Source organism: Hyaena hyaena, unplaced genomic scaffold (assembly GCF_003009895.1).
Source record: "Hyaena hyaena isolate Hyena2069 unplaced genomic scaffold, ASM300989v1 scaffold_129, whole genome shotgun sequence".
NCBI lineage: Eukaryota > Metazoa > Chordata > Mammalia > Carnivora > Hyaenidae > Hyaena > Hyaena hyaena.
Window position 1 is genome coordinate 1,490,480 of NW_024080763.1, and position 17,222 is coordinate 1,507,701.

General features: G+C 43.0%; 1 protein-coding gene across 2 annotated transcripts in view; it reads right to left on the reverse strand.

Annotated features, from left to right (window-relative positions):
* ZRANB1 (zinc finger RANBP2-type containing 1) overlaps positions 1-15,772 on the reverse strand; it is a 63,149-nt gene extending 47,377 nt beyond the window's left edge. For both annotated transcript variants that reach the window (XM_039237934.1, XM_039237933.1), the window contains exon 1: positions 15,402-15,772. The gene's annotated coding sequence lies outside the window, so the exon portion shown is untranslated. The remainder of the gene's footprint in view (positions 1-15,401) is intronic.
* Between the last annotated feature and the right edge of the window lie 1,450 nt (positions 15,773-17,222).

Here is a 17,222-nt window from a genome sequence, read left to right on the forward strand (position 1 = left end):
AAGCTATTTATAAAACAAGATACACCAAATTTAGCATTTAAAATTGAGTGAAAAAAGACAACTTGGGAATATTCGTCATGGCTCTAGGCTATAAAATACCTTCAGGGGTTTTTGGGTTTTATGAGTTTTTTTTAACTTTGGAGGCACTCCCTGAGGACAAAATTATGAAAGCCAGCTTGACTTCTCTTAAACTAATACACTAATCCAAAAGAAACCACGGTATGTTGATTAAAATTACAGAAAAGGCTTCCATTTTCATTTACTCAATCAGAAAAGGGAAAGTCTCAGCAAATGACAAACGTGTATGAAATGACAAACGTGTATGAAATGCAGCGCCCATACACGGCCCTGTTTTAAAAGAAAGCAAAGACTGTGAGATAGTAAGTAAATGAATTTTATCTTAGAGCCTCAACTCTCTCAAGTGTTAAAAAAAAAAAAAAATGAATTAAGAGGCACCTGGGTGGTTCAGTAGGTTGAGCACCCGACTTTGGCTCAGGTCATGCCCTGCATCAGGCTCACTGCTGTCAGCACAGAACCCACTTCAGATCCTCTGCCCACCGCCCCACCGCCCCTCCCCAGCTTGGGCTCTAGCTCTCAAAAAGAAATAAACTGTTAAAAAAGGTGAATTAACTTCTCCAACTTCGGCAGAGGTCAGAATCTTCTTGTCTATGGGTTTGAGCCCCATGTCGGGCCCTATGCTGACAGCTCAGAGCCTAGAGCCTGCTTCAAATTCTGTCTCCCTCTCTCTCTCTGCCCATTCCCACCTCACACTCTGTCTCTCTCTCAAAAAATAAACATTAAAAACATTACCAAAAAAAGAATCTCCAGACTCTCCATCCCATATATTAAACTGTAACTAACAAAGAGTCTCAATACTCTTCTATGTTAAAGACTCAACTTAAAATCTTGTTTATTGAATTTAGTTTGCAAATACTCTATTTCCAGAAATAATGAAAGGATTTTTTAACTTTTCCAAGTTCTGACAATCAAGCTAAAATTTTAAAATACATACTGATATTAAGGTAATGATCACTTAATAGATCTAAGCAGTATCAAAAACCTATTTTTTTAAAAAAAGCTATCCTACGTTCCTATACCATACCACCGATGAATTACTTGTGCCAAATAATAATAATTATCAAACCTGAATATGATCAAACTTCCAGATCTAATTACCAGTTTACACTATTATAGGAGATAAACACGAACTGATTCCATGGAGATGCAATCAGCAAATTCCTGGGGGCAGGTATTCAAACTTAAATACATTATTAAAAATGAATTAGAACTCTGATTTGATATTAAGAAATTATTAAGGGGCAACTGGGTGGCTCAGTGGGGTAAGCATCTGACTTCGGCTCAGGTAATGATCTCGCGGTTCGGGAGTTCGAGCCCCACATTGGTCTCTGTGCTGACAGCTCAGAGCCTGGAGCCTGCTTCAGATTCTATGTCTCCCTCTCTCTCTGACCGTCCCCAACTCACGCTCTCTGTCTCTCTCTCTCTCTCAAAAATAAACATTAAAAAAATTTTAAGAAATTATTAAAATTTTAAGATGTGATTAACAGTGTGATATCCATGCCCTTAAAAAAGTCCTCTTCTCTTACTGAAATATTTACAGTGCCGTAAAATGTCTGGAATTTGCTTTAAATTACTCCATGGGGAGGAAGTAAGAGGAACATAAATGAAATAAGACTGGCTATGTGTTAGTAACTCAGTGACGGATACATGAGAGCTCATTCCCCTAGTCTATGATATCTGTGTTTGAAGTTTCTCCTAATGAAAAATGTTTAAATCTGTAAGAAAGTAACAAGTGCTGTCCGAGCCGAGAATTAAGGCTCAGACTACTAGAAAAGGAGCACATGGCATACTTCAGACCAGCTGCCAGAGCTTGGCCCAGGAGCCTGAGACAGTCTGCAAACTGTTTACCGTCAGGAGAGAAACAGAGAGTAAGCATTTTCAAACTTTTGTAGCAATTTCACAGAACAATCATACATAATTGTTGAATCTAATAATAAATACAATATCTGGGCTTGTGTTTGAACAGTAATGTTCAGATATCTGGAAAACTTACAAATATAGCTTCTGTCTACAATTTGCAGGTACAGTTCACAAAATAAGAAGGAATATATCGAAATATGAACCAAAAGTTATTTCTTCCTAAGCTTGCCCAGGTGAATACCACACTTCGCAAAACTAGAAGTTAAAAAGTGATAAAAACTTATCTTTTCAATGTCTCATGAACACAGATGCAAAAATCAAATCCAACAACGTATTATAAGAAGCATTATATACCACAACCAAGTGGGGTTTATCCCAGATGTGCAAAGCTAGTTCAGTGTTCAAAAAAATCAATTAATGTAATCCTTCATATCAACAGACTAAAAAAGAAAGAAAAAAAAACAACAATCACATGAACACATGCAGAAAAGGCATCTGACAAAATCCAACACCCATTCATGAAGGGGAGGGGGAAATGCTCGGCAACCTAGAAATACAGAGGGACTTCCACATCATGATAAAGAGCATGTACAAAAACCTACAGGTAACACTGTATTTAATGCTGAAAAACTAGAAACGTTCCTATTAAGATCAGTAATAAGGCAAAGATGTTCCCCTCATCACTCTTTTCAACATCGAATTGGAAATTCTACCTAATGACATAAGAGCAAATTAAAAGTACACAATTATGGCTCAGGGCATGACCTCAGTTTGTGGGTTAGAGCCTGGTGTCTTTGGATTATCTCTCTCTCGGCCCCTTTCCCACTCTTGCACATGAATGCGTGCACCCGCTCTCTCAAAATAAACAAACATTTCTTAAAAGTACACAAATTGGGAAGGTAGAAATAGAACTGTCTTTAGTCACAGATGATAGGATTGTCTATGTAAGAAAAAAAAAAACTCAACAGAACTCAGAGCTAATAAGTGATACAACATGGTTGCAGGGCACAAGGTTAATATACAAAAGTCAACTGCTTTCCTATATACCAGCAAGGAACAAAGGGAATTTGAAATTTAAAAACATATCACCATTTACAGTAGCACCCACCAAAACTGAAACGCTTGGGTATAAATCTAACAAAATACATACAAGACCCATGTGAGAAAAACTATAAAACCGATAAAAGAAATCAAAGAGGAACTAAATAGAGTATTCCATGTTCACGGACGGGCGGACTCAATATTGTCCTAATCTCAATTCATTACTGATGGAAATGCAAAATGATATAGCCACCCAGGAAGGCTGTTTGACAGTTTCTTACAAAACCATGCATGCTCTTACCATACAACCCAGCAATTGTGCACCTTGGTATTAACCCAAAGGAGCTGAGAACATGTTCACACAAAAGTCTGCATTCAGATGTTTAGAGCAGCTTTACTCATAACTGCCAAAACCTGCAAGCAACCATGAGGTCCTTCCGTAGGTACAACAGAATGCATAAACTGTGGTACAATGAAATATTATTCACCACTAAAAAGAAGTGAGGGATCAAGCCACAAAAAGACACAGAGGAACCTTAAATACCTATTACTAAGTAAAAGAAGCCAATATGAAATGACTATATGCTGTGTGATTCCAACTAGATGCCATTCTGGAAAACAAAAGTACGGAGACAATAAAAAGACCAGTGGCTGCCAGGAGCTGGGGGGAGGGGGAGGGGGTATACAGACAGAGCACAGGCTATTTTTAGGGCTGTGAAAATATGCTGTATGACACTGTAATGGTGGATACTTGTACATTCTATGGGGTTTGACACAAACAGAATGACAACACCAAGAAGGACCTTAATGCAAACTATGGAATCTGACTGATAACGATGTGTCCACAATTAACAAACGTACCACTCCTGTGGTTGATACTGGGGGAGACTATGCATGTGTTGGGGCAGGGGATATAGGGGAGCTCTCTATACTTTCTGCTCAATTTTGCTAAGAACCTAAACCACTCTAAAAGTAGAGTCTGTTTTTAAAAATCTGTTTCTTAGTGTTTTTTAGTCACTAACATACAGGAAACAATTTCCTTAAAAAAAAAAAAATCCATTCTCAAAGAATGACAGGCAGTTTTAAAAGGCCACAGGAACTTTTGGCTTGAACCTAAAACTGCTCCAAAAAGTAAAATGAATTTAGAAATATATTCACACCTAAATATCTTTAAAAAAAAAAAAAAAAAGACACAGAAATTACTATGAAGGGCTCCCACTGGCCAAGTCTGGGTCAACTGGACCATCGCCAGAAACACTGACAATAAAGATTTTAAAACACTGACTAAAATAAAAATGTGTAAATCTACACAGACATTGATCAACACACTAAAAAGAAGAGAAAGCTCTTCATTACAATAAAAATCCAACTAATAAATGCAAAATAAGTAACTGGATGTCAAACTAGTTCACACCGAGCATTAAAACAATCATCAACGAAGGTTAAAACTAGCTGGTGAAAATGTGAGGACCAACCAGACACTGAAACAGTCTCACAGTCTCTCTCTCAAACGGTAACTAGTGTATTACAAAATCTGATAGATGACACCATAACCAAACAGTTGGAACTTGACTACAGTATCAGTGGCTTCATTTGCCGCCTGCCACGCTCTACGAAGAACATAACCTCACTTCGGTGGACTTCTTGTCAAAAGTACAAATGTGACCCCAAACACGAGACACACCGCACGAAGAGACTTTCTGCAAACACGCAGTCCTGCAGTCCTGAAGCCGCAGGGCCATGGGGGACGAAGACTTTACTGCTCCAATTAAAGGAGCTTATAAAAAACACGGCAACAGACTGCAGCGCATAATCTGAGATTTTCTCTTACCTTTATAAAGAGCATTAATGGAACAACTGACAAAACAGGAGTAAAATTCGTAGAATCTTACTAAGAATTACATAATGGGGCATCTGGGCAGCTCAGTGAGTTAAACGTCCAACTCTAGATTTCAGCTCACAGTTCACAGTTCGTGAGATCAAGCCACAAGCGACAGCCCGGAGCCTGCTTGGGATTCTCTCTCCCACCCCTACCTCATGTGCGTACACGCACAATCTCTCTAAATAAACATTACAAAAACAGAATTACAGAGGCGACTGGATGGCTCAGTCAGTTGAGTGACTCCTGGCTTCAGCTCAGGTCATGCATGATCTGGCAGTTCATGAATCTGAGCCCTGCTTCAGGCTCTGAGCTTTTGACAGTGCAGAGCCTGCTTGCGATTCTCTCTTTCTCCTCTCTGCCTCACCCCCTCTCTCAAAATAAACTTTTCTTTAAAAAAGTTACTGTTCCATAGGGGGAAAAAAAAAAGAATTACACGATAATATCAAACAGTGTTGAATTCCCGATTCTGGTCAGTAGATTGCAGCTGTGTAGCTGAAAGCTCTGGTTTTTTAGGAAACACACACTGAAATATTTAAAGATAAAGGGGGATCAAGGCTGCAACTGATTTTCAAACAGTTCTGGGGAAACTATCTATTTGTTATTTTTATATATCCACATCACACAATAAATCTTACAATTTACAAAATACCAGGTTGCCTGGGTGGCTCAGTCAGTTAAACGTCCAACTTCGGCTCAGGTCATGATCTCATGGTTTTTTGAGTTTGAGGCCCAAGTAAGGCTTTCTGTTGTTGCCTCCGAGCCTGCTCCAGATCCTACCTCCCTCTCTGTCCCTCCCCGGGTACTCTCCCTCTCTCAAAAATAAACATACGCTTAGGGGGAAAGAATTTACAAAATACTTACCCCTACATCATTTTTATCCTGACAAAAACCAGGTAACAGGTACAGAAATGCTCTTTCAGGAGAGAATAAATCGGCCTCCTATATGCTAAACATTCCTCAAGAATTAGCCCTTCTTTCCACCCCTATCACCAAACCGTAGTTCATCATTTCTTCCCTCAACTATTTTCCTAACTGGTCGTCCTACCTTCGTACTCCACATCTCTGCCAAAACAGTCAAAAAGAAAGAAAAAGAAAAAAATCTGATGTTGCTATTCCGTAGCTCTGGAATTTTTTTTTTTAATGTTTTATTTATTTCTAGGAGAGAGAGAGAGAGAGAGACAGCGTGAACAGGGGAGGGTCAGAGAGAGAGGGAGTCACAGACTCTGAAACAGGCTCCAGGCTCAGAGCTGGCAGACAGCACAGAGCCTGACGCGGGGCTCGAACCCACGAACCGCAAGATCATGACCCAAGCGAAAGTCGGACACCTAACCAACTAAGCCACCCAGGCGCCCCGCGTAGCTCTGGAATTTTTAACAATATCCTATGAAATTAAAAATCCTAAACAGGGAATAAAAGGTCCTTCTTTCCTGACAGATCTTCAAGTATCTCCTCAGTCGCTCTTCCAAACACAAACACATACACACTAAAAGAATACCCTACAATATTTTTCTTTAGTGATTTACTATTACTCATGCCTTTCACCAAAGTGTTATAAAAGTGAAATCTACGTTAATTTACTATGCGAATGGGGCGCCTGCGTGGCTCAATCAGTTAAGTGTCCGACTTCAGCTCAGATCATGATTTCACCGTTCCTGAGTGTGGGCCCCACACCGGGCTCTGTGCTGACAGCTCAGAACCTACCTGGAGCCTGTTTCAGATTCTGTGTCTTCCTCTCTGTCTCTGCCCCTCCCCAACTTGTGCTGTCTCTCTCTCAAAAACAAACATTAAAAAAAATGTTTAACTTACTATGAGCAGACCAGAGTTCCATCTCTTGATACCTATATTCATTTCTCTCATATACAGGAAAATGCAGTGTACTTCTTTACATATATATATATATATATATATTTTTTTTTTTTTCCTGAGATGGGGGAGGGCAGCATGAGCAAGGGAGGGTCCGAGAGAGAGGTAGACACAGAACGTGAAGCAGGCTCCAGGCTCCGAGCTGGCTGTCAGCACAGAGCCCGACACGGGGCTGGAACCCACGAACCGTGAGATCACGACCTGAGCCGAAGTCGGACGCTCAACCAACTGAGTCACCCAGGCGCCCCAAATGCAGTGCACTTCTTAGATGCAAGTTCAAGTCCCTCTCCACCCCTTACTGAATCTGGGATATTAGCCAAATCTGTAAGACCCAAGCATCTTCACTAAAAAAAAATTATAATAATGCCGCACCTGTCTGTAAGTAGGGGATAAAACCAATAACCTCAAATTCAAACCCCATGAGTAAAATGAGCAACAGCTGCCAGCCTGAAATAATACCGCCTTAAATTCTGTACGGAGCTTGACGTCACAGAACACCTACATTCTTTCACAGCATCCTAAGAACCCTCAGGTACCTCCCCCTAACGTACCCTAGAATCTCCCTGAGGTACAAGTATATTCATTTTAACAACAAAGGATCTGGGGCTCCAGGAAAGGTAAAATGACTTGCCCAGGGTCACAAAGCTTCAGGAAGTAAACCCCAGATTCTGACTCTCGTTTTCTTTTTCCTCATTAGTGCACCACAGCCTTCCACAATTAAAAACAACATTTTCCTAGAAAACATGAATGTTAGGTGACAAGACAGGCTGACTTTATAGTCACTGTCTCTACTACCACACGGCACTGACACCACCTCCAAAACAGATCCATCCAGAATGCCCGACCACACGCCCAGTCCCAGCCACCATCAAATCCCCCGTAGATCACTGCTTTCTTCCTACTCTATCCACCAACCTTACATAGAAGCCAGATGGATCCTTTAGAAGTGTAAACCACATCACAACACAAGGACTTAAAATCCTGATGAATCCTTAAAATCCTTAAATTCCCAATCCACTCACAGTAAAATTTAAATTGGCCAGCCTTTCTTGAAAATCTTTACATAAAAGTAGAGTTCCTTCTGTTCCTTTTACCAGCGAGCTGGTTCTCACATTAAGAGTTTTGTATTTGAAATCTCCTCTGCCTAGAATGCTCTTTCCCCAGATTTTCATATGGCCAGCTGTTATCACTGAGATTTTGGTTTAAATACCACCTCCACAGAAAGCTTTTCCCTGGCCGCTCGGGCACATCCACCACATCACCCTGCTTGCATTATCTGCACAGCACTTAACCAAGATCTGGGGGTTTTCTCCTTATTTGCTCCTTGACTGCTCTTCATACTAGAATGTAAGTACAAGTAACAGGGCCTGTCTTGTTCACATGAGTATCTCAACATCCAGTATAGATGCTTTCTGAACAGTGAATGGGCCATTACTAAATGTCTTAATTTCAGTAGCCTTTGTAATGTGTTTTATGTAATCTACCTTTTGAAAATCCTAAACAACTTTCAGAGCACACAGTAGGTGCCAAATAATTAACCTGCTAAAAGAATTTCTACAAAAACAATGCCTTCAGATTTTCAACTTAATAACATCTCCCACATATTCCTCCACACACACAGGGCGACAGAAGGGGAGACAATGCTTCCCTCTTCCTAACCGTGAAGATGATCTGTACCAAACAGGCTCACCCCAGCCGTGTGATTCCCAGTCCCTTGACAACACTAACTCTGGGGAAAGTGAGGTGGGGACTGGAAGAGCGTGGCTCTCCAGCCTCACCCACATGCTATAGCTACACTGAATCCTCTGTGAATCTGTCACGGTGACGTGTAATTTTCACGTCTCCTTCACTCACAGGCTTGCTTCTGTTCAGCATGTTTGCCCATTCCCACCCCCCATTCTTACCCAGTTTTAGAAACCTATTACTTCTTCGAGGACCAGCTTAAATGTTCCCATCTCTGTAAAGCCCTTCCTGACCCACACCTACCTTTGTGCTAATTTAATCACCCCTTCACCACTTCACAGCACTCAGTTGTGTGAATTATGGTTTGTTTCCAACGGGTGCCTGTAAACAGTCACCTTTATGTCTCTGTGAGCAGTGTCTGCTATGCAACAGCCATTTACCACTTAGGCAACAAAAAGCAAGTACTAAATATTCTACTGGTATCAAAGGACAGCAGTCCAAAAAATTATTAGTCAAAACTAGTTCTGCAAATTACCATAGATTCCCATTTGAAAAAAAATACGTTGGCTTCATTAAACACCAAGAAATGAATTTTTATAACAATAATTTATCATAACAAATGAGCCACCCGAACCAAAAAAAGCCAAGGATTTAGAAGTGGTGTTGTTATACGGGGTCTCCCCTTCAGAACCCCAATCACGAGTGTACTGCCGCAACTTAACGTGCAACACTAAGGAGAGACCCCTTTCTCCATCTGCAAAAGGAGGATAATTGCTTCGTCTATCCAGGGAATACTGTCTTGCAATAATCAATTTAGAGTTGAAAATAACTATATTATTAAAGCTAAGGAAGTTTCAGAAAATGGTGCTGACACGACCAGTCAGTCCCCTCCAAAAGAACTGGGGAACCCCCACCTTATACGATGTACAAAACTTAAAATTATCATGGATCTCAATGAAACAAAAACAAAACTATAAAATTCTTAGAAGAACATATAGATGCAAATCTTCTGCACGTTGGATTGGCCAATGGCTTCTTAGAAACCACACTGAAAGCACAGGTAAAAGAAAACATCGGTAAGCTGTACTACATCAAAATTAAAATCTCTGGTGCTTCACAGGACACCAGTAAGAAAGTGAAAAGACAGCCCACAGAATAGGAGAAAATATGTGCAAATCATGTACCTGACTTGTAGCCAGATTACATAAAGAACTCTCACAACTCAACAATGAAAAGACAAATAACTCAACTGAAAAAGGATTGGAGTTACATTTCTCTAAAGAATATTTACAAATGGCCAATAAGCACATGGAAAAATGCTCAATACTATTAGTCATTAGGGAAATGCATATAAAAACCAGGGGATGTCACTTCACTAGGATGGCAATAATTTAGGAAAAAAACAGTAATAAAGACTGATGAGGATATAGAGAAATGGAAACCTCATTCGTTGCTGGAAAGTAGAAAATGGTGCAACCACTTTGGAAGTTCCTCAAAGGTTAAACGCAGAGTTACCATATCCCAGCAATTCCACATCCAGGAACATACCCAAACGAACCAAAAACTTACGTCCACACAAAAACTTACACAGATATTCATGGCAGCATACTTAATAACGGTCAAAAAGTACAAACAACCTAAAAGTATGTCCATCAATCAATGAATGGATAAACATAAACAAAATGTGGTATATCCATACAATATTAAATAATGCAGCCATTAAAAAAAAGGTACTGATAACATGTTACAGCATGGATAAACCTTGAAAATATTATGCTGTGAAGGAAGCCAGACACAAAAGGTGACATGGTGTAGGCTTCCACTTAATACGAAATGTAAAGAACAGGCAAATCCATAGAGAAGTAAAGATTAGTGGTTCCCAGGAGCTGGAGCAGAAGACGGAGGGGCTGGCTGATGGGCACAGTCTTTTTTGAGGAGTGATAAAATGCTCCAGATAGTGGTGATGACTACACAACTCTTAGGATATAATAAAAACCAATGAATTATATATTTAAAAGGATAATTTTATGGTATATGAAATAAATTTCAGTGAAATGGTTACTTTAAAATTAAGATAAAGGGGCACCTGGGTGGCTCAGTCAGTTAAGCGTCTGACTTCGGCTCAGGTCATGATCTCGCCATTCGTGGGTTTGAGACCCCCGTCCAGCTCTGTGTCAACAGCTCAGAGCCTGGAGCCTGCTTCAGATTCTGTGTCTCCCTCTCTCTCTCTGCCCCTCCCCTGCTCATGCTGTGTGTGTGTGTGTGTGTGTCTCTCTCTCTCAAAAATAAACAAACATTTTTTAATGTTTTTAAAGTTTTTTAACTTTAAAAAAAAGAAAAACAATGGAAAGATATGAAAGTGATTTCCAACAATGCTTTATACATTCAAATATGTTTTATTTATGTGAATTCAAGCCACATAAAATTCTGACTTACCAAATGGTGAAAAACTTAAATTATGTTTTGTTGGTTAGGAGAGAGGGGGACAGTCTGCCCTCAATATATGAACTCTAAAAACAAAAAATTAGTTTTTTCATTACTAAAAAGTTCAATTCACTAGGTAGCTGAAAAATTATCAACTTTACATTCAATTTAACTGACCAACATCCATTTTAAAACTCAAACTGGGGGCACCTGGGTTGCTCAATCAGTTAAATGTCCAACTCTTTGTTTCAGCTCAGGTCATGATCATCTGGTCCATGAGTTCAAGCCCTGCCTTGGGCTATGTACCACAGTGCAGAGCCTACTTGGGATTCTCTCTCTCCCTTCCCCTCTCGCACACGCTGTCTCTCAAAATAAATAAATACGCTTTATTTTTTTAATGTTTGTTTATTTTTGAGAAAGAGAGACAGAGTGCGAGTTGGGGGAGGGGCAGAGAGAGAGAGGGAAACAGAATCCCAGGCAGGCTCCAGGCTCTGAACTGTCAGCACAGAGCCCAACATGGGACTCAAACTCACGGACCGTGAGATCATGACTTGAGCTAAAGTCAGCCGCTCAACCAACCGACTGAGCCACCAGGTACCCCTCAAAATAAATAAACAAACTTGAAAAAAAAGAAAAAACTCAAAGGGATGGCTCTTGTTAAAAATTGCATCTTAACCAAAACACCACCCTCCCAAAAAGCAAAGAATGCTTACTGATCCAGATTTCTCAAGTGGTAAAATTACTGGTATAATCTCCATGCAAGTTAGCCTTTTACGAATGCCTAATATGTTTGGGAAGTTCATTAATGGACTAATTTCAGCTTTAATTATTCTAAAATGGTTTCTGAAGCTTAAAACAAGGTTTGATGTAAACTACTTTCTAACAAAATCAATTACAAGGAAAAAACATTTTGATGAACTGGAAGAGGACAAGCTTCCTCATACATGCAATGGATAAATCAAGATTGTTTACTGCTAAGAGATGACGTATGCATAAAATACCAAGCCTCCAACTCAGACACACACAACAGGAACACGTACACGTATTTTCCAACTACATCAGCATCCACCCATGTACTATATAATTACACATATTATCCTTGGTATACAAAAACACTATGGACCAGCCTGTTTGTGTTTTCTTCCAACAGTGTTGACAGGTAGCAGTGAATCACACATTCTCCTGTGTCTCATCTGCCTCATGATCAATGATACACGCTGCCAACATCTAAGGTTAAGGATGCAAACTGAGACTACAGATTATTTTCTCTTTCTCGTGACACTAAATGTTACCTATATACAAATATGGAATGACCTTCCTTAGTGTCACAAGTGTCAAACTCAAACCGAAGTAACTGCACCACACTCAAATCTGAAGTAAACTACAGAACTGCAGTAAATTGTTACTTGAAAAAGACATGACCATTATCACATTGTTGAGCATCCTCTACAAGAAGACAACCACACTAATAATAGAAATAAACATGCTAACCCCCAAAAAAGTTTTTTAATAGACAGACATAATTTCGGGGCACGTGGGTGGATCAGTTAAGCATCCAACATCGGCTCAGGTCATGATTTCATGGTTGGTGGGTTCGAGCCCCAAGTGGGGTGACAGCTCAGAGCCTAGAGCCTACTTCAGACTCTGTCTCCCCCCTCTCTCTGCCCCTCTCCAGCTTGTGTGTGTGCGCGCGCATGCGCGCGCTCTCTCACTCTCAGAAATAAATAATAGACGTTAAAAAAAGCAAAATTTAAAAAGAAACAGACATAATTTTAAATATGTTATCTCCTAAATCATCAAAATCCTAGAAAGACCACAAAGAGGGGTTCCTGGGTGGCTCAGTCAGTTGAGCATCTGACTCTTGATTTCAACTCAGATCATGCTCTCACAGTGTGTGAGTTCGAGCCCTGCATCAGGCACTTCGGTGTCAGCTTGGAATTCTCTCTCCTTCTCTCTCTGCCCTCCCTGGCTCATGCTGATTCAGAATCTCTCTCAAAATTAATTACTTAAAAAAAAAAAAACAACCACTACAAATAGCATATCCTAGAATACTTCCATAACCAAAAATACTTGGTCAGACCATGTATCCATCTTCAATGCTGAATATAAGGTGGTTACGACAGATAAAGAACTCATACCCATTTCTCAGAGGTCTTAAAATCCAATTGGGATACCCATTTCTCAGAGGTCTTTAAAATCCAATTGGGAAGCAGAATAAAAGTATAAAAAGACAAACTGCAATCCAGGCTAGCACATGCTGGATTAAGAGTCCCACACACAAAAAAAGAGTGAATAGATCCCTTGAGGTTGAACTCGTCAAAGACTTCTCAAGAGACAGGACTCAACTGGGCCCAAAGTAAAGGAAGTATCCATGAATACAGCGGAAGAGGGTTTCAAATAGAAAGAAAGGCACAAAGAAAGGCCAAGAGGAGGAAACTCACAGGAACAACAAACAAGTTAGTTTGGCTGGAACTAAGAATGCACAAATGGAAGAAACAGGAGTTAAGACCGAAGCGGATCAGGGCCAGATTACAGAGAAACCTGAACACCACACCAAGAAGCTTCAACCTTACTTCGCATGTAGTAAGGAGAGTTCTGGAAGTTTTTACGCTGTGATGTGAGGAGAGTGTTACAATGTTCAAGATATTATTTACCCAAAGCATAAGCAAGCACAAATATTCCAAATAAAATGGCACATCACTGGGAGAAAATGTGTTCAAAGCCCAGGTATAAAAGCTTATTACTCAGGTAGTAGGGAGGCAAGTTAGATAAAAAGTTACAGTGCTCTACTTTTTCCAATTCCCGTTTATTTACAGTTTCCACTTATTATAAAAGCAATGTAAGTGTAAAGCACATTGAACAGCACTCACACTATCAATTACACAGGAGAGGCAATTCACCTCAACTACCGTGTAACTGGATTGTGAGTTTCAGAACTATGTTAACCCTCAGATGTTAAACGTGACACGCCTTACCCCTTGCCAGTGTACAGAGCCAGATTAAGGCCACAAGCAGAAAATACACTACCATCAATGAGTTCACCATACTCACCCAGGCACATTTCAAGAGTAAATAAATGGGGGTCTCAATTCTCTAAAGCGTTAACAAACACCTTTGATGTTGTTGAAACATCAAGAGAAATAAAAGACCCTCCTGACACTCAACTATCCTCCCCAAAGCTTAAAATGTGTCAGTGCTGTCTTCTTAGCTTCCCTCAGTGCCCAGTAAAAACAATGCTATGAAACTGTACTATAAGGAAGTGACTGCAGAGCTTAAGATCCAAAAATCAAGAGGGAGCAAGATTCTCAAGTTCTTTAGAATTACCTCACTTAATTAGCGATAATAACTAGGAGAAGAGCTTCAGCTTTATTTTTCACAAGCACAGTTTAGGTGACTTTTCCAAGGCCCTTGGCGTAAACCGAGATCAAAATTCTTTATGGTTTCCCCTGGCGTGTGAGTTGTACACTGAGTCATCGTTGTTTGCTCAAAACAGGGGTACCCTTGAGGTCGCGCAAATGATAAAGTCAATTCAAAAAAACAAAAAAACAAAAACCAAAGACCCAAGAACCGCTCATTCTATGAGGTTTCCAAGAGCTAAGCGTTTCTCAACTGTATTCTTAAACAATATTTCTGTACCCTCACTTTACGGTGAGCGAACAGACCAAAATCCTGGGCAGAAGAGTACGGCGCTCAACCTGGTAGCCTACGTAGGGTGCTGGAAAAGGAGCCTCGGTACCCAGAAACTCCGAATTCTCAGCCAGGAGAGTTTCAAAACCCCAGTGTATCTCAAAGATAATGGACCGGCTCCCAAACGTCCCAGGCTGGACTTCAACTGCCTGTCCCTTGTGCTTAACGCAAGTATTCACTACAGTCCTTTTGTCCGCGAAACAGCCCACACGAACCACCGCCGAGCAAATAACAAGACACTTGCACTGCACAATCGTTGCTGCGAGCGAGCAGGGTAAACAATCTTTCCCCCGGTTCCAGCTCCCCGCCCCCCCCCCCCGCCAGCTCGCCCCCACCCCCACCCCCGATGCCCTCCGCCTTTATTTTCTTATAGACACGGCACCAACCGGAGGCCACCTCGGGAGGCCGGAGAGGCGGCCGGCCGCGCAAAAGACAAGTTTGGAGACCAGCACTAACTTGTAAAGATGGAACCAAGTAGTACGGCCTATTACAGAGCAGGGGGGAGGCCCCACTCACCCGCCCGTAGGTGGCAGAAAAAGAAGTTGGGGGGCGGCGGAGGGGGAAGCTGGCGGAAGAGAGGTGGCACAGGGCAGGCGGCGGCTGATCGATGGTCGGTAAACAAGCGCGGCGGACCCACCCTCCCACAGCCCCGGGCCTGTCCCCGCACCCAGAAAGCCCAAGATGGGAGCGCGGCGGCGGCCGGCCGTGTCCCCTCCCCTCGCCTGGCCTCTCCCGTCGCCCGCAACGCCGCCCCGGGGGGCGCGGGCGGGCGGGGGCCCGGAGACCCGGCGGCCTGGGCGCCGCCAGGGAGCGAGGGGCCGGGCAGGCCGCAGACGGGGCCGCGAGGGGCCTGCAGCGGGGCGCCCTCCCGGGGCCCGGTTACCTGGCGGCGGCGGCGGCTCCTCCAGCTCCTGCTCCTCCTCCCCGTCCGATGCTCAGCGCCCGGCGGCGGCGGCGGCGGCGGCGACTCCCCGAGCAGCCCGAGGCGACGAGCCGAGCCCGGCCCCTCTCCGCCTCCCTCCGTGCCGCCGCCCGTCCCGCTGCTGCCGCCTCCGCCCTCTCCCCTCAGTCAGGACATGGTCTCCGCGGGCCCGCGCGCGGCTCCCGGCTACCGGGGGCGGGGGCGGAGGGGCGGAAAGCGGGCGCGGGGGCGGGGGGCGCTCCAGGGGCAGAGGGGAGGGGGCAGAGCGGTAGAAGGGGTCGGCCTCGGGCGCTGCGGCTCCTAATGGCGTCGGCCAAGGGCCCCGGAGCCAAATAAACCCCACGGCGAGCAGCACAACGTCAAGGCCCGACCCCGCCGCTCGCTGCCCCGTCATTGGCCCGGAGGCCGCCAGCGGCGCAGCCAATGGGAGGCCTCCTCTTTCCGGACGCAGGAGGCGGGCCGCGGAGAGGTGACGTCATGCCGGCGCCCAGTCCCGATTGTGAGGCTGCGGTGGGCTGGGCTGCGGGCCGTGGGCGAGGTGCGTGGCGCCCCGGGAGGCGACGGCGCGGCGCGCGTGCGGGGCTGGGGGACGCGGGCGACGCGGCCTCTGGCCGGGCGGACCCCCCCTTGCCCATTCGGCGCCCCCGGCTCGCCGGACTGCCAAGCCCACCGGTGGGTCTCAGGTCTCCCGAGTTTCTCAGCGACAGATTCTGCCTCATTCTTTCTGCTGCAGCTTCAAACTCGTTAGAAGACATCAAGAAAGATCAAGAAAGTGTTTAGGGCTTTCTTTTTTCTTGTATTTTCAGTTTTTTACAATGTCTATGTTGTACGTACACCCTGCCTTCGAGGCGGCTGTCCATTTCTACGTGTGTGTGTTACGTGTTACATACGTACATACGTACATACATGCATGACGAAAAGCCATGAGGCTATATGCCAATTCTATCCCGAAATTTAAAAAAAAATTTTTTTTTAGGCCACGGAGACTTTGATTTCTTTTCTCTTCTGCCACCTCCTAACTCTAATTTTGGGTAAACCCAGCTTTCTTACGGTTGTCTTCTCTGGAGCTTGGAGCTTTTCTGTAAATTTTAAATTTACAGGTAGAGGATAAATTACAGCCGTGGTGAAAGTACTGCCAGGAGAATTCCCAGAGCCTAAGTCTTAAGTGGGATATGTTAGAAGGTGATGTATTTTGTGTGTATATATATTTACATATTATAAATGTATGTGTGTGTGTATATATATGTATGTGTATATATATATATATATATTTTTTACACTTTAAATATAGCCAAATAGTTGAGTCATTGAGCCTTTTGCTAAGAGCCCATGTGTCAAATTTTCCCAGCTGGAGAGCTTTGATTTTCAAAGTGGGGCTTCGCCTTGAACTTTTCATACTTCAAAACTGTGTTTCAAGAATTTGAAAGACCATAAAGCAACTCTTAAAATTCATAGGCCTCTTTAAAAGTTATCTGTCAGGGTGCCTGGGTGGCCCAGTCGGTTGAGCATCTGACTTCAGCTTCGGCCATGATCTCGAGGTTTGTTAGTTCGAGTCCAGCGTCAGGCTCTGTGCTGACAGCTCAGAGCCTGGAACCTGCTTCAGATTCTCTGTCTCCCTCTGCCCCTCCCCTGCTCGTGCTCTGTCTCCCTCTGTCTCTCAATAACAAATACACACTAAAAAATAAAAGTTATCTGTTCAGGAACCATAGCACTATCAAAGGGCATTAGCAGTGTATGGGACACCTCAGCTTCAATAGGAAGAATTATTGAGAGTTTAAATGG